The sequence below is a fragment of the Triticum aestivum genome, chromosome 5A (genome assembly GCF_018294505.1).
Source record: "Triticum aestivum cultivar Chinese Spring chromosome 5A, IWGSC CS RefSeq v2.1, whole genome shotgun sequence".
Classification (NCBI taxonomy): domain Eukaryota; kingdom Viridiplantae; phylum Streptophyta; class Magnoliopsida; order Poales; family Poaceae; genus Triticum; species Triticum aestivum.
In genome coordinates this window covers 122,131,442-122,159,353 of record NC_057806.1, presented here as the reverse complement: position 1 = coordinate 122,159,353, position 27,912 = coordinate 122,131,442, and the positions used below count along the sequence as shown (strand labels likewise).

At 50.1% G+C, this 27,912-nt stretch overlaps 1 pseudogene; it reads left to right on the top strand.

The window, feature by feature from the left end:
• The first annotated feature begins 502 nt into the window (after positions 1-502).
• On the top strand, positions 503-26,584 carry LOC123102584 (calmodulin-binding protein 60 D-like; annotated as a pseudogene).
• The last annotated feature ends 1,328 nt before the right edge of the window (positions 26,585-27,912 follow it).

Below are 27,912 nucleotides of genomic sequence, written 5' to 3'. Positions count from 1 at the left end.
GATTTGGGCTTTCTATTTTTTGAAGTCGTCTTAGTTGTGAAATTCTGAAAAATTGACAAAGTTATCACTAGTGCTCGCATTTTTCTGAATTTCTTTCACATTTTTCAGAAATATTTGTTCGGTGAGAGAAGACCTTCGTGTTGATTATAAAGGTGTCAGTGATAACTTTGTCAATTTTTAGATGTTGCGTCGGTTTAGTATTTCTGAGGTGCTCGTAAAGGTAAGGGTAAGGTATACGTGCATGCACATATTTATAGAGATAAGTATATGTATATATATATATATATATATATACGTGGGCATGTACGTTTGTACCGTGTAATCCAAGACTACGTGTCGATCAACCAAACCAGATTCCTTGCCCTTTCCGCCTCACGCGGCTGGGTCGTCGTGGCGCGGGCGAGTGAAGTGGCAGACTCGACTGCCTCCGTCAGTCGTCGCCGTACTCTCGCATATATAACCGGACCAGACACTGCAGGCAAGAGCAGCACCCGCACTAATCCTTATTCTTGCTCCTTTTCCAAGAAGCTCTTCTCTTCTTTGCTCTTCTCCACGAGAGAAAACTGAGAGGAAAATTCCTCAAAAAGAAAAGGAAAAACTGGGAGGAAAAGGCCATGGCACCGAAGAGGGAGCTGGTCTTGGCCAGCGCCCGGGGCTCGGAGGCGAAGCGCCTGTGCGTGGGGGTCCCTGGAGCTGCCTGCGCCGGCGGCAGCGAGAGCGAGCGGTCGGTGCCGGCGTCGCCGGGAAAGCGGCTGCTGCGGCAGACAGTGTTCGTCGTGCTCTTTCTTGTGCGAATGTATGTGCGTTCGCTCTTTTCGATTGGCTGGCTACCTGCTCTTGATTCTCGTCTGCACCTTCAGCTCTGTTTCTAGATTATTATTTTTTTGAACTTCTGTTTCGAGATTCTTAATTCTTCTGTCCCTGCCAATTTGTGTGTGCAGGAGCGAAAAGATCACGGTGACGGAAAGTATGTCGCACATTGGACGCATGGTGAGCACAGATCAAATATAACTTTCATTTTAATTTTATTTGCATGAAATTTGCAACCAGTAATTCACCTGGTGTGGAATACTGAGATTTTACCAGCTGCCTATCAATATGCGTTATTGACGGGGTCGGTATAACAATTATGATGTGTTTTTCCATTTTCAGAAAGCACATATTGTGCTTTTTTATTTTCAAAAAGCACAATTGTGCTTTTCGTGGAAACACAGGCTGTAAACTTTTTTTACGGGAAGCACAACTGTGCTTTTCGCTTTCTAGAGAGCATAGACTGTTTTCCCCTTTTCAGAAAGCATCCATAGCTATGTTTCTCGCATAAACATATGTTGTACTTCTCGCTAAAAAGCACTGCTTCCCGTAAAAAAATCTACCAAAACCTAAGAAAACCTGAAAATCCAAAAAAACTAAAATTCCAAAAACACGTGCAAAAAGAATATCCTGAGGATGTATCCAGTGTGCGACGCGTGACGGCGGCTGGGCACACCACTTGGCGTGCTACCATGCCAAAGAAAGTGACCTCCAGTGGAGTCCTCCAAGAGGTACCGCTTGATTAGTTGCTCCCGAAAATAGAGAACCATCGTTTGTGTTTTGGGCTGGGCCTAGGCTTGAGGTGTTTAGATCGAGCTTTGTCAAGCCCGGCCCAGCCTGGAGAATGATCAGGTCGACCATCCATCTATTTAAATTGGAGGCCTTCAAATATTTTGAAACTTGCTGGGGCTTGTATGGACATTTGTGTGAAGGTTTTGCAAAATAGGTTGTGCGCACATTGGATGTTTGGTTATGTTTCAATTGATATTGAACTTCCGAAACTTTTGTGAAGCTTGCTGAAATTACCATGCATTTTTTGTGAAATCGCTGCATGTATACGAGATGTTCTATCATGTTTTAAAAATTATATAAAAATTCCATGAAACTGTCATGCAATCCCCATGCAACAAGTTAAACACACTATTATAGTTTATTATTTAACGGAAGCATATATTTAAAATCCAAAAATTGTTAAATAAAATCCAATATTGGTCTTGTTCTGAAGATATCGTCATCACTGTCACAAAAGTTCAGACAGGTCGTGAATTGGTTGTTTGGTTAAAAAGTATTTGAGGCTTCAGTTACATACATGGAGAGGGTGTAAGCAGAGTAGATAGATGGGTGATAAGTTCAGAGTGAGAGAAAGAATATTTCATAGTTGATGCACATATACAAATAATAATAATAATAATAATAATCAATGGACAAGATTCACAATGTGTATAAAACATTCTGCACTCTCTTTTTTGGCTAAATAAGGTTTTGATACTGCTAATACATATTGATTGTGACCCCGCAAAAAAATACATATTGATTGTGTTTTGTATATACACTTTCCGCACCTTTAAGGTATAGTTCTTCTTCTTGGTTTTGCATGATCATCCTATACAAATACCATAATCTTTGTACAAAAATAATGTATTTCCTTGCATTTTATCAGTGTATTCACAGTTCCACGTGATTTGGCTATCTCCCCCTTATTCTGTTCCTGTTGTGCCTGATTTGACCTTTATGTACTCCCATAGGTTCAGAAACTTCACAAGGTTCAGACTCTTATCATGAGGTAAGAATATTTTCCATGTTCTAAAATGATATTCTAGTTTTGTTCCATAAAATACAATGATTGTTCTCATTATCTTCGAGTAATGTGTTTATTTGCAGGGTCAAAAACATCAGTTCCATTTTTCTCAGAACACGGTCACGAGAATAGGTAGTGTATAGGAACTTTTGCAAAAACACACACAAGTGTTTCATGTACCCCATGGGTCGTGACCACTCACGAGACCTCTTTAGGGGCCTATATTATATCCACATGTAGGTAAGTGGCTTGCATATTTGCTAGAAACAAATATACTCGCTCCGTTCCTAAATATAAGTCTTTTTAGATATTCCAATAAGGGATTAAATACGAAGCAGAATGAGTGAATCTACCCTCTAAAATATGTCTATATAAATTCGTATGTAGTTTGTATTAAAATCCCTAAAAAGACTTATATTTAGAAACGGAGAGAGTACATCAAAGGCAGTAGGGCACTCCTCCCCTTTTCCCAGAATTTACATTTCAAGATTTCCTGATATCATTGATATATTCGTGACTGTATTTAATGACAAAAGAAAAATAATTGCACTTGCAAATAAATAATTACAATGCGAACTATTATTTTTTTTGAAGATCAAGGTTGTATATTGGAGACAATTTGAATAATTAAAAGAGAATCTAAGAAAGAACAGGGGTAGTAGTAATTCTGGTAGAACCCAGGGTCCTACCGGACCTGCTCCTTAGGTTGTAGGGGCAGGCAGGGGGAAGATGAAGGCGAGGGCGACGTGGCCGGCACGTGGGCGTCGTCCTGATCGGGAGATGGAGACGGCGGCGAGAGGGAGGTGGTGCGGCCAGGGTTAGGGTTCCGGCTCCTTCAGGGAGCCGGGCAATAGAATATGTCTTATTGCTTAATCTCAAAAATAGTCTTACAGCTAGTATATATAACCACGATGCTAAAAATACGATAACTTGTGGGCCAAGCCCCTAATCTAAACTTGCCCGGTGGGCCTCCTATGGGCATAAATATGCCCGGTCATAACATCTCTCCCCGCCTACGCAAACAGCTCGTCCTCGAGCTGAAAGTCTGGATAGTGTTGGCGGAACTCGTCACGCTGCTCCCAAGTGGCCTCCTCTGCCGGAATTACAGTCCACTGAATCAGCACGTACCACACGCCGCGACGGAGCTGGGCCTGCAATGAAGGAAATATGCCCTAGAGGCAATAATAAAGTTATTATTTATTTCCTTATAATCATGATAAAGGTTTATTATTCATGCTAGAATTGTATTAACCAGAAACATAATACATGTGTGAATACATAGACAAACAAAGTGTCACTAGTATGCCTCTACTTGACTAGCTCGTTAATCAAAGATGGTTATGTTTCCTAACCATGAACAATGAGTTGTTATTTGATTAACGGGATCACATCATTAAGAGAATGATCTGATTGACATGACCAATTCCATTAGCTTAGCACCCGATCGTTTAGTATGTTGCTATTGCTTTCTTCATGACTTATACATGTTCCTATAACTATGAGATTATGCAACTCCCGTTTACCGGAGGAACACTTTGGGTACTATCAAACGTCACAATGTAACTGGGTGATTATAAAGGAGTACTACAGGTGTCTCCAAAGGTACATGTTGGGTTGGCGTATTTCGAGATTTGGTTTTGTCACTCCGATTGTCGGAGAAGTATCTCTGGGCCCTCTCGGTAATGCACATCACTTAAGCCTAGCAAGCATTACAGCTAAATGAGTTAGTTGCAGGATGATGTATCACAGAACGAGTAAAGAGACTTGCCGGTAACGAGATTGAACTAGGTATTGGATACCGACGATCGAGTCTCGGGCAAGTAACATACCGATGACAAAGGGAACAACGTATATTGTTATGTAGTCTGACCGATAAAGATCTTCGTAGAATATGTAGGAGCCAATATGGGAATCCAGGTCCCGCTATTGGTTATTGACCGGAGACGTGTCTCGGTCATGTCTACATTGTTCTTGAACCCGTAGGGTCCGCACGCTTAAGGTTACGATGACAGTTATATTATGAGTTTATGCATTTTGATGTACCGAAGGTTGTTCGGAGTTCCGGATGTGATCACGGACATGACGAGGAGTCTCGAAATGGTCGAGACATAAAGATTGATATATTGGAAGCCTATGTTTGGATATCGGAAGTGTTCCGGGTGAAATCGGGATTTTACCGGAGTACCGGGAGGTTACCGGAACCCCCCGGGAGCTATATGGGCCTTAGTGGGCCTTAGTGGAAAAGAGAAGGGGCTGCCCAAGATGGGCTGCGCGCCTCCCTCCCTCCCCTAGTCCTATTAGGACAAGGAGAGGTGGCCGCCCCCCCCTCTCTCTTTTCCCCCTCCGCGAATCCTATTCCAACTAGGATTGGGGGGAATCCTACTCCCAGAGGGAGTAGGACTCTCCTGGCGCGCCCTATGTGGTCGGCCAGCCTCCCCCCTTTGGTCCTTTATATACTGAGGCAGAGGCACCCCAGAAACACACAAGTTGATCCACGTGATCTATTCCTTAGCCGTGTGCGGTGCCCCCAGCCACCATAGTCCTCGATAATACTATAGCGGAGTTTAGGCGAAGCCCTGCTGCTGTAGTACATCAAGATCGTCACCACGCCGTCGTGCTGACGAAACTCTTCCCCGACACTTTGCTGGATCGGAGTCTGGGGATCGTCATCGAGCTGAACGTGTGCTCGAACTCGGAGGTGCCGTAGTTTCGGTGCTTGATCGGTTGGATCGTGAAGACGTACGACTACTTCCTCTACGTTATGTCATCGCTTCCGCAGTCGGTCTACGTGGGTACGTAGACAACACTCTCCCCTCTCGTTGCTATGCATCACATGATCTTGCGTGTGCGTAGGAATTTTTTTGAAATTACTACGAAACCCAACATGCAACACCTTCTCCGGTCCCGAAAGAATGTGCCCGTCGAGGGTTGGAGGGAGCGCGCGAGGGGCCGCAGGTGGCTCCCTGCGGTAAGGCTTCAACAGCCCCACATGGAAGACGTCGTGGATGCGGGCTCCGGCAGGAAGCTGAAGACGGTAAGCCACCTTCCCGATGCGCTCTAAGACAGCAAAGGGCCCCGCGTAACGAGGGCCCAGCTTGCGCTTCGCGCGCGGGTCTAATGACTGCGTAGAGCGGTGAAGAAGACGCAACCACACCCAATCGCCCACCGCGTACTCCGCCTTGCGATGGTGGTCATTGTAGTAGTGTTTGGCCAACTGTTGGGCCTGAAGGAGGCGTTGGCGAACTTCGGCCAACATGTTGTCACGGCGCCGCAGAAGCTCACCGGCCACCTCCGTCCGAGCCGTCGACGGATCCACCGGCATGATGGGCGGTGGCGGTCGGCCATAGACCACCTCAAAAGGAGTGGCGCGCAGGGCGGAGTGGTAGGAGGTGTTGTAGCAGTACTCCACCCAGGAGAGCCAATCCACCCAAGCGCGAGGACGATCACCTGTGACACAATGCAAATACATGGCAATCACCTTGTTGACAACCTCGGACTGACCGTTTGTCTAAGGATGGAATGTTGTGCTCATGCGGAGCTTGACGCCCGCCAGACGGAAGATATCGGGCCAGACATGTCCGGTGAACACTGGGTCCCGATCGCTGACGATCAAAGAAGGAAACCCGTGCAGACGAACGATACCGTCGAAGAAGGCATGGGCCACGGAGGCAGCAGTGTAGGGATGACCGAGCACAATGAAATGAGCATACTTGGATAAGCGGCCGACCACCGTGAGAATGACCGACTTGCCGCCCACCTTGGGGAGGCCCTTAATGAAGTCCATGGAGATATCGGTCCAGACTTGAGACGGAACCTTCAAAGGCTGGAGCAGACCAGCCGGCCGTAGCGTCTCCGTCTTGTTGCGCTGGCATGTCACACAAGACCGAACCCAGTCACGGATCAGGGCCCGATCCCAGGGATGTAGAAGTCGGCGCGGAGACGGTGGAGAGTTTTCTGCACACCCTCATGGCCCGCCGAGTGGGCCAGCAGCAACACCTGGTGACGGAGATCATCATGCGCCGGCACGAAGACCCGACGCCCATGGAGGAGCAGACCGTCGGTGAAGCGCCAAGGCTCCTCCAGCTTTCTCGCCGCCAGCTGCTGCTGGAGAAGAAGGGCATCGGCCGCGGTCGCCGTGGCTCGGCGAATGTCGGCGAAGAGGCTGAAGGTCGGCGCAGAGCGGATGCACATCACTGCCCCCTGTGGATTCGTCGATGGTGGAGTCGAGGTCGGCGTCACAGCGAGACAAGGCATCGGCCACGGTATTAAGACGACCCGGGCGATACTCGACGGAGAAGTTGAAGCCGAAGAGCTTGATCCACTGATGCTGCGGCACGGTTGAGAGCCTCTGGTCCGGTAAGAACTTGAGACTGTAGAGGTCCGTGCGAATCCATAAGAACGTCCCCACAGATAGGGCCACCAATGGTGCACCGCCTGTACCAAGCCAATGAGCTCCCACTGGTACGCCGCGAGCTTAAGATGGCGCGGAGTGAAAGGCCTGCTGAAAAAGGCGAGATGGCCCTCGCCCTGATGAAGCACGGTGCCGAACCCCGCACCCGAGGCGTCACAGTCCACCACGAATGGGCGGTCAAAGTCCGGCATCTGAAGAACGGGGCCCGTCGTGAGGGCCCCCTTGAGGGCCTCGAATGCCGCCGCCGCCTCGTCGTCCCATGCGAAAGCATCGCGGCGCAGCAAACGCGTGAGTGGCGATGCGATGAGGCCAAACTCCTGAATAAACTTCCGGTAGTATCCTGCGAGGTCGAGAAAACCGTGAAGAGCCCACGGTGAGTGCAGTGTCGGCCAGGCTGCGACGGCCGCCACCTTGTCTGCATCCATAGCAACCCCGTCGGTCGAGATGACGTGGCCAAGGTAGGCGACTGAAGGCGTCCCGAACGAGCACTTCGGGCGCTTAAGATGAAGATGGTGCGCCCGAAGCTCGTTGAAGACGATGGCGACGTGCTGGAGGTGCTCCGCCTAGGAGGCGCTGTAGATAAGAATATCATCAAAGAAAACGAGCACAAACCTGTTGGGTAACATAGTAATTTCAAAAAAATTCCTACGCACACGCAAGATCATGGTGATGCATAGCAACGAGAGGGGAGAGTGTTATCTACGTACCCTCGTAGACCGACAACGGAAGCGTTATGACAACGCGGTTGATGTAGTCGTTCGTCTTCACGGCCCGATCGATCAAGCACCGAAACTACGGCACCTCTGAGTTTTAGCACACGTTCAGCTCGATGACGATCCCCGGACTCCGATCCAGCAAAATGTCGGGGAAGAGTTCCATCAGCACGACGGTGTGGTGACGATCTTGATGTTCTACCATCGCAGGGCTTCGCCTAAGCACCGCTACAATATTATCGAGGAGTATGGTGGAAGGGGGCACCGCACACGGCTAAGAAAACGATCACGAGGATCAACTTGTGTGTCTAGAGGTGCCCCCTGCCCCCGTATATAAAGGAGCAAGGGGGGAGGCCGGCCAGCCCTTGGGCGCGCCAAGGAGGACGAGTCCTCCTCCTAGTAGGAGTAGGACTCCCCTCTTTCCTACTCCTACTAGGAGGGGGAAAGGAAGGGGGAGAGGGAGAAGGAAAGGGGGGCGCCGCCCCCCCTCTCCTAGTCCAATTCGGACCAGAGGAGGAGGGGGCGTGCGGCCCACCCTGGCCGCCCCTCTCTCTCTCCACTAGGGCCCATAAGGCCCATTACTTCTCCCCGGGGGGGTTCCGGTAACCCTCTGGCACTCCGGTTTTCTCCGAAATCACCCGAAACACTTCCGGTGTCCGAATATAGCCATCCAATATATCAATCTTTATGTCTCGACCATTTCGAGACTCCTCGTCATGTCCGTGATCATATCCGGGACTCCGAACAAACTTCGGTACATCAAAATATATAAACTCATAATGAAACTGTCATCGTAACGTTAAGCGTGCGGACCCTACGGGTTCGAGAACAATGTAGACATGATCGAGACATGTCTCCGGTCAATAACCAATAGCGGAACCTGGATGCTCATATTGGCTCCCACATATTCTACGAAGATCTTTATCGGTCAGACCGCATAACAACATACTTTGTTCCCTTTGTCATCGGTATGTTACTTGCCCGAGATTCGATCGTCGGTATCTCAATACCTAGTTCAATCTTGTTACCGGCAAGTCTCTTTACTCGTTTTGTAATACATCATCTCGCAACTAACTCATTAGTTGCAATGCTTGCAAGGCTTATGTGATGTGCATTACCGAGAGGGCCCAAAGATACCTCTTCGACAATCGGAGTGACAAATCCTAATCTCGAAATACGCCAACCCAACATGTACCTTTGGAGACACCTGTAGAGCTCCTTTATAATCACCCAGTTACGTTGTGACGTTTGGTAGCACACAAAGTGTTCCTCCGGCAAACGGGAGTTCATAATCTCATAGTCATAGGAACATGTATAAGTCATGAAGAAAGCAATAGCAACATACTAAACGGTCGTGTGCTAAGCTAATGGAATGGGTCAAGTCAATCACATCATTCTCCTAATGATGTGATCCCGTTAATCAAATGACAACTCATGTCTATGGTTAGGAAACATAACCATCTTTAATCAACGAGCTAGTCAAGTAGAGGCATACTAGTGACACTCTGTTTGTCTATGTATTCACACATGTATTATGTTTCCGGTTAATACAATTCTAGCATGAATAATAAACATTTATCATGATATAAGGAAATATATAATAACTTTATTATTGCCTCTAGGGCATATTTCCTTCAGTCTCCCACTTGCACTAGAGTCAATAATCTAGTTCACATCGCCATGTGATTTAACATCAATAGTTCACATCACCATGTGATTAACACCCATAGTTCACATCAACATGTGACCAACACCCAAAGGGTTTACTAGAGTCAATAATCTAGTTCACATCGCTATGTGATTAACACCCAAAGAGTACTGAGGTGTGATCGTGTTTTTGCTTGTGAGAGAATTTTAGTCAACGGGTCTGCCACATTCAGATCCGTAAGTATTTTGCAATTTTCTATGTCAACAATGCTCTGCACAGAGCTACTCTAGCTAATTGCTCCCACTTTCAATATGTATCCAGATTGAGACTTAGAGTCATATGGATTAGTGTCAAAACTTGCATCGATGTAACCCTTTACGACGAACCTTTTTGTCACCTCCATAATCGAGAAACATATCCTTATTCCACTAAGGATAATTTTGACCGCTGTCCAGTGATCTACTTCTAGATCACTATTGTACTCCCTTGCAATACTCAAGGCAGGGTATACAATAGGTCTGGTACACAGCATGGCATACTTTATAGAACCTATGGCTGAGGCATAGGGAATGACTTTCATTCTCTCTCTATCTTCTGCCGTGGTTAAGCTTTGAGTCTTACTCAATTTCACACCTTGTAACACAGGCAAGAACTCTTTCTTTGATTGTTCTATTTTGAACTACTTCAAAAACTTGTTAAGGTATGTACTCATTGAAAACTTATCAAGCGTCTTGATCTATCTCTATAGATCTTGATGCTCAATATGTAAGCAGCTTCACCGAGGTCTTTCTTTGAAAAACTCCTTTCAAACACTCCTTTATGCTTTGCAGAATAATTCTACATTATTTCCGATCAACAATATGTCATACACATATACTTATTAGAAATGATGTAGTGCTCCCACTCACTTTCTTGTGAATACAGGCTTCACCGCAAGTCTGTATAAAACTATATGCTTTGATCAACTTATCAAAGCGTATATTCCAACTCCGAGATGCTTGCACCAGTCCATAGATGGATTGCTAGAGCTTGCATGTTTTGTTAGTATCTTTAGGATTGACAAAACCTTCTAGTTGCATCATATACAACTCTTCTCTAATAAATACATTAAAGAATGCTGTTTTTGTTTATCCATTTTCCAGATTTCATAAAATGTGGCAATTGCTAACATGATTCGGACAGACTTAAGCATAGATACGAGCGAGAAACTCTCATCATAGTCAACACCTTGAACTTGTCAAAAACCTTTTTGCGACAATTCTAGCTTTGTAGATAGTAACACTACTATTAGCGTCCGTCTTCCTCTTGAAGATTCATTTAATCTCAATGGCTCGCCGATCATTGGGCAAGTCAATCAAAGTCCATACTTTGTTCTCATACATGGATCTCATCTCAGATTTCATGGCCTCAAGCCATTTCGCGGAATCTGGGCTCATCATCGCTTCCTCATAGTTCGTAGGCTCGTCATGGTCAAGTAACATGACCTCCAGAACAGGATTACCGTACCACTCTGGTGCGGATCTCACTCTGGTTTACCTACGAGGTTCGGTAGTAACTTGATCTGAAGTTACATGATCATCATCATTAGCTTCCTCACTAATCGATGTAGTAGTCACAGGATCAGAATTCTGTGATGAACTACTTTCCAATAAGGGAGCAGGTACAGTTACCTCATCAAGTTCTACTTTCCTCCCACTCACTTCTTTCGAGAGAAACTCCTTTCCTAGAAAGGATCCATTCAAAGCAACGAATATATTGCCTTCGGATCTGTGATAGAAGGTGTACCCAACATTTTCTTTTGGGTATCCTATGAAGACGCACTTCTCCGATTTGGGTTAGAGCTTATCAGGTTGAAACTTTTTCACATAAGCATTGCAAACTCAAACTTTAAGAAACGACAGCTTAGGTTTCTTGCCAAACCATAGTTCATACGGTGTCGTCTCAACGGATTTAGATGGTGCCCTATTTAACATGAATGCAACTGTCTCTAATGTATAACCCCAAAACAATAGTGGTAGATCGGTAAGAGACATCATATATCGCACCATATCTAGTAAAGTACGGTTATGACGTTCGGACACACCATTACACTGTGGTGTTCCAGGTGGCGTGAGTAGTGATACTATTTCACATTGTTTTAACTGAAGGCCAAACTCATAACTCAAATATTTTACTTCTGCGATCATATCTAGAAACTTTTATTTTTTGTTATGATGATTCTCCACTTTACTCTGAAATTCTTTGAACTTTTCAAATATTTCAAACTTGTGTTTCATCAAGTAGATATACTCATATCTGCTCAAATCATCTGTGAAGATCAGAAAATAATGATACCTGCCACGAGCCTCAATATTCATTGGACCACATACATAAGTATGTATGATTTCCAACAAATCTGTTGCTCGCTCCATTGTTCCGGAGAACGGAGTCTTAGTCACCTTGCCCATGAGGCATGGTTCGTAAGCATCAACTGATTCATAATCAATTTATTCCAAAAGTCCATAAGCATGGAGTTTCTTCATGCGCTTTACACAAATATGACCTAAACGGCAGTGCCACAAATAAGTTGCACTATCATTATTAACTTTGCATCTTTTGGCTTCAATATTATGAATATGTGTATCATCACGATCGAGATCCAACGAACCATTTTCATTGAGTGTATGACCATAGAAGGTTTTATTTATGTAAACAGAACAACAATTTATTATCTTACTTAAATGAATAATTGTATTGCAATAAACATGATCAAATCATATTTTTGCTCAACGCAAACACCAAATAACACTTATTTAGGTTCAACACTAATCCCGAAAGTAGGGAGTGTGCGATGATGATCATATCAATCTTGGAACCACTTCCAACACACATTGTCACTTCACCCTTAACTAGTCTCTGTTCATTCTGCAACTCCCGTTTCGAGTTACCACTCTTAGCAACTGAACTAGTATCAAATACTGAGGGGTTGCTATAAACACTAGTAAAGTACACATCAATAACATGTATATCAAATATACCTATGTTCACTTTGCCATCCTTCTTATCCGCCAATTACTTGGAGTAGTTCCGCTTCTAGTGACCAGTCCCTTTGCAGTAGAAGCACTCAGTTTCAGGCTTAGGTCCAGACTTGGGTTTTTCACTTGAGCAGCAACTTGCTTGCCATTCTTCTTGAAGTTCCCCTTTCTTCCCTTTGTCCCTTTACTTGAAACTAGTGGTTTTGTTTACCATTAACACTTGATATTTGTCTTGATTTCTACCTTCGTTGATTTCAGCATTACGAAGAGCTTGGGAATCGTTTCCGTTATCCCTTGCATATCATAGTTCATCACGAAGTTCTACTAACTTGGTGATGGTGACTAGAGAATTTTGTCAATCACTATTTTATCTGGAAGATTAACTCCCACTTGATTCAAGTGATTGTAGTACCCAGACAATCTGAGCACATGCTCACTACTTGAGCTATTCTCCTCCATCTTTTAGCTATAGAACTTGTTGGAGACTTCATATCTCTCAACTCGGGTATTTGCTTGAAATATTAACTTCAACTCCTGGAACATCTCATATGGTCCATGACGTTCAAAATGTCTTTGAAGTCCCGATTCTAAGCCGTTTAAGCATGGTGCACTAAACTATCAAGTAGTCATCATATTGAGCTAGCCAAATGTTCATAACATCTGCATCTGCTCCTGCAATAGGTTTGTCACCTAGCGGTGTATCAAAGACATAATTCTTCTATGCAGCAATGAGGATAAACCTCAGATCACGGATCCAATCCGCATCATTGCTACTAACATCTTTCAACTTGGTTTTCTCTAGGAACATATCAAAAATAAAACAGGGGAGCTAAACACGAGCTATTGATCTACAACATAGATATGCTAATACTACCAGGACTAAGTTCATGATAAATTTAAGTTCAATTAATCATATTACTTAAGAACTCCCACTTAGATAGACATCCCTCTAATCCTCTAAGTGATCACATGATCCATATCAACTAAACCATGTCTGATCATCACGTGAGATGGAGTAGTTTCAACGGTGAACATCACTATGTTGATCATATCTACTATATGATTCACGCTCAACCTTTCGGTCTCCGTGTTCCGAGGCCATATCTGTTATATGTTAGGCTCGTCAAGTTTAACCTGAGTATTCCGCGTGTGCAACTGTTTTGCACCCGTTGTATTTGAACGTAGAGCCTATCACACCCAATCATCACGTGGTGTCTCAGCACGAAGAACTTTCGCAACAGTGCATACTCAGGGAGAACACTTGTACCTTGATAATTAGTGAGAGATCATCTTATAAAGCTACCGTCGAACTAAGCAAAATAAGATGTATAAAAGATAAACATCACATGCAATCATAATATGTGACATGATATGGCCATCATCATCTTGTGCCTTTGATCTCCATCTCCAAAGCATCGTCATGATGTCCATCGTCACCGGCATGACACCATGATCTCCATCATCTTGATCTATATCAATGTGTCGTCACATGGTTGTCTCGCCAACAATTGCTCTTGCAACTATTGCTATCGCATAGCGATAAAGTAAAGCAATTATTTGGCGCTTGCATCTTATGCAATAGAGAGATAACCATAAGGCTTTTGCATGTTGCCGATAACTTCAACAAAACATGATCATCTCATACAACAACTTAAATCTCATCACATCTTGACCATATCACATCACAACATGCCCTGCAAAAACAAGTTAGACGTCCTCTACTTTGTTGTTGCAAGTTTTACGTGGCTGCTACGGGCTTAGCAAGAACCGTTCTTACCTAGGCATCAAAACCACAATGATAGTTTGTAAAGTTAGTGTTGTTTTAACCTTCACAAGGACCGGGCGTAGCCACACTCGGTTCAACTAAAGTTGGAGAAACTGACACCCGCCAGCCGCCTGTGTGCAAAGCACGTCGATAGAACCAGTCTCGCGTAAGCGTACGCGTAATGTCGGTCCGGGCCGCTTCATCCAACAATACCGCCGAACCAAAGTATGACATGCTCGTAAGCAGTATGACTTATATCGCCCACAACTCACTTGTGTTCTACTCGTGCACAACATCAACGCATAAAACCTAGGCTCGGATGCCACTGTTGGGTAACGTAGTAATTTCAAAAATATTCCTACGCACACACAAGATCATGGTGATGCATAGCAACGAGAGGGGAGAGTGTTATCTACGTACCCTCGTAGACCGACAGCGGAAGCATTATGACAACGCGGTTGATGTAGTCGTTCGTCTTCACGGCCCGACCGATCAAGCACCGAAACTACAGCACCTCCGAGTTTTAGCACACGTTCAGCTCAATGACGATCCCCGGACTCCGGTCCAGCAAAGTGTCGGGGAAGAGTTCCGCCAGCACGACGGCGTGGTGATGATCTTGATGTTCTACCGTCGCAGGGCTTCGCCTAAGCACCGCTACAATATTATCGAGGAGTATGGTGGAAGGGGGCACCGCACACGGCTAAGAAAACGATCACGAGGATCAACTTGTGTGTCTAGAGGTGCCCCCCTGCCCCTGTATATAAAGGAGCAAGGGGGGAGGCCGCCCGGCCCTTGGGGCGCCAAGGAGGAGGAGTCCTCCTCCTAGTAGGAGTAGGACTCCCCTCTTTCCTACTCCTACTAGGAGGGGGAAAGGAATGGGGAGAGGGAGAAGGAAAGGGGGGCGCCGCCCCCCCTCTCCTAGTCCAATTCGGACCAGAGGGGGAGGGGGCACGCGACCCACCCTGGCCGCCCCTCTCTCTCTCCACTAGGGCCCATAAGGCCCATTACTTCTCCCGGGGGGTTCCGGTAACCCTCCGGCACTCCGGTTTTCTCCGATATCACCTGGAACACTTCCGGTGTCCGAATATAGCCGTCCGATATATCAATCTTTATGTCTCGACCATTTCGAGACTCCTCAGCATGTCCGTGATCATATCCGGGACTCCGAACAAACTTCGGTACATCAAAATATATAAACTCATAATGAAACTGTCATCGTAACATTAAGCGTGCGGACCCTACGGGTTCGAGAACAATGTAGACATGACCGAGACATGTCTCCGGTCAATAACCAATAGCGGAACCTGGATGCTCATATTGGCTCCCACATATTCTACGAAGATCTTTATCGGTCAGACCGCATAACAACATACTTTGTTCCCTTTGTCATCGGTATGTTACTTGCCCGAGATTCGATCGTCGGTATCTCAATACCTAGTTCAATCTCGTTACCGGCAAGTCTCTTTACTCGTTTCGTAATACATCAATCTCGTTAATCAAATGACAACTCATGTCTATGGTTAGGAAACATAACCATCTTTAATCAACGAGCTAGTCAAGTAGAGGCATACTAGTGACACTCTGTTTGTCTATGTATTCACACATGTATTATGTTTCCGGTTAATACAATTCTAGCATGAATAATAAACATTTATCATGATATAAGGAAATATATAATAACTTTATTATTGCCTCTAAGGCATATTTCCTTCAAAACCGACGTAAATAGGGCGGGAGGACGTCATTCATCGAAGCCTGGAAGGTTGCCGGGGCGTTGGCGAGGCCAAAGGGCATCACCAAGAACTCGAAGTGGCCGTGGTGAGTCCAAAATGCCGTCTTGGCGATGTCGTCCGGATGCATGCGCACCTGGTGGTACCCCGACCGGAGATCGAGCTTGGTGAAGAAGCGCGCCCCACGTAGCTCATCAACCATCGGAATAGGGAACTTGTCATTGAGCGTGAGAGCATTAAGGGCGCGGTAGTCGATGCAGAAGCGCCACGTGTCGTCCAATTTGCAGACGAGGAGAACCGGCGCGGTAAACGGCGACGCGGTGTTCCGAATGATGCCCGCGGCGAGGATGAGTGCACATTGCCGCTCCAACTCGTCCTTCTGCAGCTGCGGGTAACGGTAAGGACGCACTGCCACCGGTGCGGAGCCCGGCAGGAGATGGATATGGTGATCATAAACCCGGGCTGGCGGAAGGCCCTGCGGCTCGGTGAAGAGGTCGTTGTGTTGCTGCAGAAGGTGATCCAATAGTGGGTGATCGGCCTCGGAGGTAGCCGTGTCCAGCTGAAGCGGCGGCGTCGCCAGTACAGCGCCCCCAACACCGTCCCACCGGATGCGGCGGCCGAGCCGCCAGAAGGTCATCGTCAGAGCGTCGAAGTCCCAAAGTATGGGAGCGAGTACTTGCAGAAAGTCGATACGAGGATGAAGTCGAAATAGCCCAAATCAATGCCCGCACACGTGATGGAGAAGTGTTCATCGCCGATGGTGATGGGTACGTCCCGTGCGAGGCCATGACACTGGAGGCGATCGCCGTTGGCCACCTTGACCCGAAGTTGCTCCTCGCCCGTCGGCTGAAGCGTTAAGCGACGCATGGTTGCCTCGGGCAGGAAGTTATGAGTGGAGCCTGTATCCACCAAGGCCACCAAGCGCTCGCCGTGGATCATCATCGGCAAGAGCATGGTCCGCTCGTCGCGGATGCCGGCGAGCGCGTGGAGCGAGACCACGAGAGCCGTCGCCGGGGCGGCTGCGGGTGCAGCCTCAGTAGCCGCTGGAGGTGGCAGTGTGTCAGCCCCGTCGGCCAAGGCGTCCTCCTCAATGAAGTCGACCGTCTCCAAGTAGAAGAGGTGCGGGCAAACATGACTCGGCGTATAGGGCTCATCACAGTTAAAGCAGAGGCCCTGGCGCCGCCGCTCCATCTGCTCCGTCGGTGAGAGACGACGGAAGGGTCGCGTCGTGGCTGGTGTAGTAGTCACTGGAGCGGCCAGAGGTGGCCGGCCCGGCGCCGGGGGTGGTCGGGTGGCCTATCGGCCTCCTCGAGCCGGGGCGGCCGGCTGCATGGCCTGGGCGCGAGCCTCGAAGGCGCGGACGTAATACATGGCCGTCTGGAGATCCTGAGGGCTGCGAAGCTCCACGTCCACACGGATGTGATCCGGAAGGCCACCGGCAAAGAGGTCGGCCCGCTGCTGCGCTGTCACACCCGACGCATGGCACGCCAGGGCCTGAAAACGGTCAGCGAAGTCCTGCACCGTGGAGGTGAAGGGAAGGCGGTCGAGCTCCGCCAGTCGGCTCCCGCGCACCGGAGGCCCAAAGCGAAGGAGGCAGAGCTCGCGGAAGCGCTCCCAAGGAGGCATGGCGCCCTCGTCCTGCTCGAGGGCGTAATACCAGGTCTATGTCGTGCCGCGGAGGTGGTACGAGGCGAGCCAGGTACGCTCCGATGCGAGGGTGCGCTACTCGCGAAAGAACTGGTCGCATTGGTTGAGCCAGTTGAGGGGGTCCTCCGTGCTGTCATAGGTGGCGAAGTCGATCTTGGTGAACCGCGACGGTGTCTGGGTTGGAGCACCGTGTCGAGCTGACTCGGAGGTGCGGAGCAGCGAGGCGGGTGGCGCCTGGTCGGCGTACTCCGGGTAGGGACCCACGGAGCCAGATGGCCCGCCGAACTGCCGAAAAGGGGTCGGCTGCTCTGGAGCCATGGTGTAGACCAGCGATGGCGAAGACCCAGCCGCCCAAGCTGGTAGTGGCGACGAGGATGGCGGGAATCAGACCTGATGTATCGGAAGGCCGGCCGGCGAGGCCGCCCCCGAGCTGGGCAGGGGTGGCGCTGCTGGTTGCAGCGTCGGCTGTGGAGGGTGGGCGGGTGCGTCGGTTGCCGCGGGGGAGGGTGGCTGCGGGTGCCAGACGGGAGCCGCAGCTGGCGGCAATGGCAGATTCCACAGAGGAGTCGCGGCCGGAGTGGTCCCGCCGGGGTGCCCCGCCTGGAACGGCAGCAACGGTAGCCCGGTGCAGGCCGGCACGCCCTGGGCCGGCCACGGCAGCACGGGGGGGCCTGCCTGGAACGGCAGCAGCAGCTACCCGCTGTAGGCCGGCGCACCCTAGGACGGCCACGACAGCGTGGGGTGGCCATATGCGGCAAGCGGCGCAGCCGGCGGAGGTGCGTACAGCCCGGCCATGTACTGGTGGTACTGGTTCAGATGGAGTCCCTGGATGGCCGTCACGAGATCCCGCAAGGTATTGGTTACCTGTTCGGGCGTGAAAACGGCGTTCGTCGGCGACGCGGAAGTGATGGGGGCCGGCGGCGGTGAGAAGCCCACGGTGGTGATCGGGCCCGACAGCGTGGGGGCCCCGGCGGTGGTCATCGGGGCGGTGGTCATCGGCGCGGAGGTGACGATGGGCAACGGCGACGAGGGCGTTGAAGAAGACATGATCGAACCCGAGTCTCTGGATACCAAATTGGTAGAACCCAGGGTCCTACCGGACCTGCTCCTTAGATTGTAGGGGCAGGCAGGGGGAAGATGGAGGCGAGGGCGACATGGCCGGCGCGTGGGTGTTGTCCTGATCGGAAGAGGAAGACGGCGGCGAGAGTGAGGTGGTGCGGCTAGGGTTAGGGTTCCGGCTCCTTCAGGGAGAGGGGCAATAGAATATATCTTATTGCTTAATCTCAAAATAGTCTTACAGCTAGTATATATAACCACAATGCTGAAAATAAGATAACTTGTGGGCCAAGCCCCTAATCTAAACTTACCCGGTGGGCCTTCTACGGGCATAAGTCTACCCGGTCATAACAAATTCACAGGGTGTAATTACAAGTACTTATATCCTCTTTTATGTGGTGATTGATGTACTCATGAGTTCCATGAACCATCCACCTTTTGTGCTTCTCTTAATGAAAATATGCAAGCTTCGCAAGTTTCATTATTTCGGAAAAAAATAAAATGCTTACCTGTGGTTCTGCCTTGTCTCTATGCTCTTTGGTCATAGCAAATTGGAAAGTTTGTTGGACTGATAAGCTCCAGGGACGTGGTGGCGTTTTCTGTTTTTAATAAGCCTTGCATGGCTGGTGATGTGACGCACCCATGCAGCATGCATGTAGGCGTAGGAAAGGGCCGGGTCGTGTGCACGATTGCCCGCTGTTGTTTTTTCTTTCTGTTTCGTTCTTCCCGGTCAGCGTGGCAAGCTATCGTGATGGAACTCGTGGGATGGCACGACAATTCCGGATCGTAGCAGGCTGGCCGGGTTTAGTTAGCTCGTTTGTTTTGTAAACTGAATAACGATCTAAGGAATACAACGGAAAAGCTGGGGAGTCTGCCCGGCGAACAGAAACCACTATCTCGTTCATCCTCTCGTTCCTCTATCTCGCTCCTCTCGATCCCATCGGCAACGACAATTGGCATCAGAGCCTGGTGTTTGATCCTGCTCGGGTGGCCGGCGGTGTCTGATCCGCGGCGGCGCTTATGTCGGGGGACGAATCGTACGGGAAGAGCAAGGGTGGCGCCAGATCGCCATCGCAGACGCCTTCATCCAAGGCGCCGGTTGCGCGCCTCACCGGCAGCGGCAGCGGCGAGTTCCGCGTGGTGGAGCGCGTCGTGCGCGAGGAGTCGGGGGCGTCGATGATGCTCACCCGCACCAATTACCAGGAGTGGGCGCTTCTGATGCAGTCAAAATGCAAGTCGCACGCGTCTGGACGGCGGTGATCGAAGATGGCGCCGACGAGAACGATGATCGGCGCGCGATGCAGATAATTCTCACCGGCGTCTTGCCGGAGATGCTGCGCGTGCTGGCTGCGAAGGACTCGACCAAGACGGCGTGGGAGACCATCAAAACGATGAGGATGGGGAGCGAGCGCGCCCGCGAGGCCAAGGCGCAGGTGCACCGGCGAGAGTTTGAGGATCTCCGGTTCAAAGACGGGGAGTCCATCGAGGATTTCGGGCTGCGGCTCTCCGCCCTCATCGCTGATCTCGAGCTGTTCGGCGACCCCGTCACCGAGCACAAGGCCGTCCTCAAGTTCCTTCGTGTAGTGCCGCGCCGTTATTGCCCAATGGCGATGGCGATCGAGTCGCTTCTCGATCTGAAGGCCATGACAATTGAGGAGCTCGTCGGCCGTTTTTCGGCATGCGAGGATCACTATGACCTCGACGACGCTACGCAGGCCACCGGGCGTCTCATGCTCACGCACGAGGAGTGGCTGGCCAGAGAGAAGCACGGCGGCAGCGGCTCGTCGTCCGGTGCGGGCGGCGGCAAGAACAAGTCGCCTGCTAAACCCAAAGGTGCTGGCGGCGGTAAGGCTGCGGCATGGAATCAGGGTGCAGGCGGATCTGGCGGATCGGGCGCCAAGAAGAAAAAGGGGAAATGTCACCATTGCGGCATCCCTGGACATTGGAAGAAGGAGTGCAGGACATGGCTCCGCGAACAGGAAAGGAAAGGGCAGCATGAGCAAGCCAACTTGGCGCAAGGAGGCGACGAGACAGAGCACGGCCTGCTCATGGCCATGGTTACCGATGTCAACACATCCACTGTCGTCGTGCCTCAAGAGGTGTATCTCAATGAAGAAAAGGTGGTCCCTGTGTCATCTCCTGATGATGTTTGGTTCTTCGACACTGGAGCTAGCAGCCATATGACCGGTGATCGGCGGGCGTTCGCGTCCCTGGACGAGTCCGTGCACGGGACGGTGAAGTTTGGCGATGGCTCGCTGGTGTCCATCAAGGGGCGCGGGTCCGTCATCTTTTGCTGCAAGAGTGGGAACCACAGCGCGCTCACCGGTGTCTACTTCATCCCCACTTTGCGCAGCAACATCATTTCGGTGGGACAGTTGGATGAAGCTGGCTGCATCATTAGCATACAAGACGGAGTCATGGCCATCAAGGATCCGTCAAGGCGCATGCTAGCGCGCATCATGCAGTCGGGCAGCCGGCTCTACACTGGCGTGCTCACCATTGACAGCCCTGCATGCCTCATGGCGCAAGGCGATGATGCGTCGTGGCGTTGGCACGCGCGCATGGAACACCTGCACTTTCGCGCACTCCGGACCATGTCTACCAAGCAGCTCATGCGGGGAATGCCAGTCATCGACCGAGTCGAGCAGTACTGCGACGGGTGCGCCCTCGGGAAACAACATCGCGCCCCGTTCCCGCAGACCGCGGCATACCGTGCAGAGCGTGCTCTAGAGCTCGTGCACACTGATCTGTGCGGGCCTATCACTCCAACGACACCAGGCGGCAGCAGATACTTCCTGTTGATTGTTGATGACTACAGTCGCTACATGTGGCTTGAGCTGCTGAGGTCAAAGGACGAGGCGTATGAACGCTTCAAGAAAGTCCAGGTCATGGCCGAGGCGGAGGGCAGGTGCAAACTTCGAGCCTTCCGCTCAGACCGTGGAGGTGAGTTTAACTCCATCAGGTTCAAGGCCTATTGTGAGCAGCAGGGGGTCAAGCACCACACCACAGCACCTTATTCACCTCAGCAAAATGGTGTCGTCGAACGACGCAATCAGACGGTCGTGGAGATGGCGAGGTGCATGCTCAAAAGCATGGGTGTTCTGGCGTTTTTCTGGGCTGAAGCAGTGAAGACAGCGGTGTACTTGCTGAACCGCGCGCCAACAAGGAGTCTGGAGGGTGTCACCCCATATGAGGCGTGGCACGGCCGTAAGCCCAACGTGCAGCACCTGCGCACGTTTGGGTGCACGGTGCATGTGAAAAGGATAGGGTCGGGCATCTCTAAGTTGTCTGACCGCTCGACGCCCATGATCTTTGTTGGGTACGAGGAGGGCTCAAAGGCCTACCGTGCGTACAACCCCGTAACCAAGAAGGTGCAGGTGACACGCGACATCGTCTTCGAGGAAGGACGGCCGTGGGACTGGAGCGCACCGGACGCGCCCAGAGCGACGCCCATGTCTGCCACATTCACCATGGTGTACACCACGGCTCACGGCGTCCACGAGTTGGACATTGGCGCTGCTACACCGCCGGCTTCACCGCAAGGGGGAGCCACTCCTACTACACCAACCACAGGGGTGGCGACTCCAGACGCGGGCACGCCGGTGCAGAGCGCGCGTGGAATGTCGGCCGAGCAAGGGGTGTCCGCGGGCATGAGCTCATCATCGCAGGGCACACCTGCGACGCCAACAGAAGGTACGCACACCCCAGATGTGGCTCGCCAGATTCGTTGGGCCACTCCCCTGAGTCAAGATGAGAACCGCCGAGATGTGGACAGTAGCAACATCCGATACCGGCGCATCTCCTGCATACTTGATGAGACAGAGGGGGAGGCTATTCACGAGGCTATGGAACACTGTCTCCTCGGTGCAGAGGAGCCAGACAACATCAATGAAGCTTTGGATAGTGCGGCCTGGAAGGAAGCCATGGATGCAGAGATGGACGCAATCATGGAGAACTCAACCTGGCAACTCGCCACTCTTCCCCGCGGGCACAAACTGATCGGCCTCAAATGGGTGTATAAAGTGAAGCGCGATCCCAGCGGAAAAATCCTCAAGCACAAGGCCAGGTTGGTTGCCAAGGGTTATGCTCAGCGCGAGGGAGTTGATTTTGAGGAGGTTTTTGCGCCCGTGGCGCGAATGGAGACTGCATGGCTCTTCCTCGCTCTTGCCGCGCACTCCAGATGGGAGGTTCATCATATGGACGTAAAGTCCACCTTCCTCAACGGCGATCTGGCGGAGGAGGCCTACGTCGCGCAGCCACCGGGGTATGTCATCGACGGCAGAGAGGGCGAGGTGTTGAAGCTGAGCAAGGCACTGTACGGGTTGCGTCAGGCACCAAGGGCCTGGTATGCCAAGCTGGATGAAACTCTCTGCACACTTGGCTTCAACAGGAGCCCACTTGAGCATGCGGTTTATCGGCGTGGGCATGCACACTCATATTTGCTAGTTGGGGTGTATGTTGACGACTTGATCATCACAGGCACTGACAAAGATCACATACATGAGTTCAAGAATCAAATGCAGCAGCTATTCAAAATGAGCGACCTTGGTCTCCTAAGTTACTACTTGGGGATCGAAGTGGTTCAGGCAGAGAGTGCAATCACTTTGTGCCAACGCAGCTATGCAGAGAAGATACTTGAGACAGCCGGGATGACTGGTTGCAATGCATGTCACACCCCAATGGAGTGCAGACTCAAGCTGAGAAAACAAGACGATTCCAAGCCATGTGATTCTTCTCTCTACCGCAGCGTCATTGGAAGCTTGAGGTACTTGACACACACAAGGCCTGACATCACTTACGCGGTGGGAATAGTGAGCAGATTCATGGAGAAGCCAACCGTGACACACTGAACAGCAGTCAAACAAATCCTTCGATATGTGCAAGGTACGTTGAGCTATGGCTGCAGCTATGCACGAGGAGGGACACATGGACTGTTGGGGTATAGTGACAGCGATCACGCAGGTGATGTTGGTGACAGAAAGAGCACTTCAGGGCAGGTGTTCTTCTTTGGAGGCAATCCCATCTCATGGACTTCTCAGAAGCAAAAAGTGGTGGCAATCAGTTCGTGCGAAGCTGAATATGTGGCAGCTGCTGCAGCCACTTGTCAGGGGCTTTGGCTGAGTCGTTTGCTTGCTGAGATGAGAGGAGAAGAACCTGTCAAGTTCAAGCTTATGGTGGACAATAAGTCAGCGATTGCACTCGCGAAGAATCCCATTCACCATGACAGATCCAAGCACATAGATGTGAAATATCATTTCATTCGAGAGTGCGTGGAAGAAGGGCAGCTGGAGCTAGACCACGTCAGAACCTTAGATCAGCTCGCCGACATGCTAACGAAGGCCCTGGGTCGCGTGCACCATGTGGAGATGCGGTAGAGGCTGGGCCTCAGGGTGATTGGCGAGGAGACTGGAGCTTAAGGGGGAGAAATGTTGGACTGATAAGCTCCAGGGACGTGGTGGCGTTTTCTGTTTTTAATAAGCCTTGCATGGCTGGTGATGTGACGCACCCATGCAGCATGCACGTAGGCGTAGGAAAGGGCCGGGTCGTGTGCACGATCGCCCGCTGTTGTTTTTTCTTTCTGTTTCGTTCTTCCCGGTCAGCGTGGCAAGCTATCGTGATGGAAGTCGTGGGATGGCACGACAATTCCGGATCGTAGCAGGCTGGCCGGGTTTAGTTAGCTCGTTTGTTTTGTAAACTGAATAACGATCTAAGGAATACAACGGAAAAGCTGGGAGTCCGCCCGGCGAACAGAAACCACTATCTCGTTCATCCTCTCGTTCCTCTATCTCGCTCCTCTCGATCCCATCGGCAACGACAAAGTTTACAGCAGCAGATGGAGGATATAAGCCATGAAGTGGTTAGATTCATATTACTCTAAAATAATGTCTTAACATGGTCGTCCTTTTTTCTGGTATTTGTTGTTGCTCACAGTTGTTTTGTCGTGTACAAACTGCAGAAGAAATTGGCTTGTTTGCATTCCGACCGACATGCTGATCAACACCCAAGGTAGGGGGGTCTGTAGTCGTGCCGGGTCCACTGTTTCTTCATTCATTTTTAGCCTCATCCTGAAATATTTAATATTTTCCCATTGTCAAGATGCCATTTATGTAGTTCACAATACCCATCTGATGTTCCCTTAATGGAACAAAGTAGTATGTGAATGTTAATTCAGAAAATGTCAATCGAACAACATATCGCATGAGTTTATCACAATGCCATTCATGTTTCTGTTTCAGATCAGAACCATATCAGGAGGGTGCCACTTTGAGTGAACCAAACGCCAACATTCGCCTGTGTTTCCTGGATGGCCTGAAGACTCCAGTTTACACAGAGAAGAACATAACATCTGAAAGCGATGCGGCTATCAGGATTGGCATCTTTAATGGTGATAACATGATCAAGGAAGGCCTGCTTTCAAAGCTGAAAATTGAGATCCTGGTTCTCCATGGAGACTTCTGCAACGACTGCCTGGGAAACTGGACCGGAGAGGAGTTCAATAGTCAGATCGTGCAAGGCCGGGATGGACACAGGTTTGTGTTAGGGGGTGATTGCAGTGTGTGGTTGAACAATGGAGAGGCCTCCTTCAGCAGGATTCGTTTCAAAGAAGGATCATCCAGGACTCGCAGTAGGAAGTTCGTCGTGGGAGCAAGAGTTTGTATGAGCGAAAAGACTGGTGTTTGAGTCCAAGAAGCTGTCATGAAGCCGGTCACGGTGCTGGATCGTAGAAATGAAGGTACCCATAGAACACTGTGATCTGTCAGAGGTTCTGTGTTTTTGTTTCTTAATCTTTTATTTGCTTCAGCAAATGAGAAGAGGTACCCTCCAAAACCAAATGATGAAGTGTATCGTCTGGAAGAAATAGCCAACGATGGAACTTACCACAGGAGGCTTAAAAATGCTAAAATCTACACAGTGGAAGACTTCTTGAAGGCTCTGAATAAGGACGCAGACGACCTCCGTGTAAGGGTAAAGATACTTGGTCTGGAACTTCTCTCTTTCTATACTTGTAATATTTTTACCGCAATGCTCAATATTGCTGCAAATTCTTGACATGCAGGTTCTTCTGATAAAGAAGGTGAACAACTCCTGGGGAAAAATGGTTAAGCATGCTAAGGGATGCTGTCTCACAGACATAAATGATAGGATGAATGTCAGTCTTCCTCAACAAGTTCCGTTTGACTATGTGATGAATGACAATCTTCCTCAACAAGGTCCCTCTAGCACACATTCTTCTCTGGATGCAGTCATTCTTGAGCCGGATGAGGCTCTTCAAAGTTAGTCTTGTTATCTTTCCCTGACCATGTTTTCATCTTTTTGCGATGGCCTCAACTCTCGCGCATGAATCTGTCGTTTCAAGGAACCACAGCAAACGAAAACCGGTTTCATGATAAGATTGACCATCTCACTGAACCATCTCACCACAATGAGTATGTTCATGGTGATCAGAACACAGTTAAGTCAAATTATTACCAAGGTAGTTGTTGCTTCTTGTTCCCCTCTGTGTTTTTGTGTGGAATTCCTTGCGATTTCAGTTACTCCGCCATGCTCATACTTGCCATTTTTCAAGTAGGTCAATCCAATCCAGAAAATGGCAATCTTGCTGAACAAGTTCCATTTAACTATGTGATGAATGTCAATCCTCCTGAACAAGCTCCCTCTAGCACACATTCATCTCTGGATGCGGTCATGCTTAAGCCGGATGAGGTACTTCAAGGTTAGTCAGATATACGTTACCTTACCCTTACTATGTTCTCATCTTTCTGCGATGGCCTGAACTCTTGAGCTTGAATCTGTTGTTTCAAGGAACTGCAGCGGATGAAAATCGGTTTCATCATGTCACTGATAGGGTGTTTGTTTCCAGGGACTTATTGGTTTAGGGATTAAAAAAGTCTCTATAAGTCCCATCTAAACCAAACAGGAGGAATTTAGAGCATCTCCAACAGGTGCGGCAAAAGGCGCGTCCGCGCGGTAAAATTTGGTTTTAGCGCGCGCCGGCTGGTTCCGCGTGCTCCAGCGGTGGCGGGAACTTACCGCGCGCGGGAAGCGTTTGCGCGCGCGGGGGAGAAAGCGGCACACAGCGCGGTAGATTTGGCGCGCCGCTTCGCGCTCGCCACGCGCACAGACACAGCCACGCGCCCTCCCCTCGCAACCTCGCCGCTTCGCCGCTTTCCGCACCACCATGCCGCCGGGGTTCTTCGGGCTACCGCGGCGTCCGCGAGCGCCCCAACGGCTGGTACTCCGCCGAGATCCGGTCCGGCGACGTCCGGCTTGGCCTCGGGTCGTTCCGGAGCGCGTACGAGGCGGCCCGCACGTACGACGCGGCGGCGTGGTGCTTGGATAGGCCCCGGTCGCAGATGAACTTCCGGGACGTCTTCACGCATGAGCAGGCGCAGCGCGTCGCCCCTCCGCCGCATCTCATCACCGACATGGACCGTGCCGACCACGCTCGGCGCTGCCGCCGCCTCCTCATCGCCGAGGAGGACGAGCGAGCCATGGCGGAGTGGCGCCGTCGCCACCCGGAGGACGTCGCCGACGAGCGTGCCTACTGGGCGGAGAGGACGGCAAGGCGCCGCGCGGAGCGGGCGGACCGGCGTCGGCGGAAGGCATTGGCGAATGCGCAGTGCGATATCGTTGCAGCAGGTGGGAGGTCGATCTTCACGTCAGACGATGAACGTTGGGACGACATGTGGCTCGATACCTCGGACAATACCGACGAGGATGATGATGGTGATGATAGCGACTTGGAGTAGTTTCTATCTAGTTGCACCGTAGTTCTATCTATCTATGCTTTCGAACTATCTATCTAGTTGCACCGATGTAAAATATCTTTGTATCGTTTTTTATCTATGCAATTTATCGTTTTTTATCTTATTATCTATGCTTCCGAAAATGTTGTAAAATGAGCGTGCGTGCTGCATTTTTTGCGCGCTGCTGGAGCAGCACGCGCGCTACATCTTAGCACGGCTGCTAGAGCCAGCGCTGCGCGCCGCGCCAAATCAGGTGATGGGTGTGCGGCAAAGCTGTTTTTTGCGCGCGGCGCGTTCGGCGCCTGTTGGAGATGCTCTCAGGTGCGGCAAAAGGCGCGCCCGCGCGGTAAAATTTGGTTTTAGCACGCGCCGGCTGGTTCCGCGTGTTCCAGCGGTGGCGGGAACTTACCGCGCGCGGGAGAAAACGGCACGCGGTGCGGTAGATTTGGCGCGCTGCTTCGCGCGCGCTTATAAAATGCCGCGCTCGCCACGTGCACAGACACAACCACGCGCCCTTCCCTCGTAACCTGGCCGCTTCGCCACCTCGCCGCTTCGCCGCTTTCTGTGCCACCA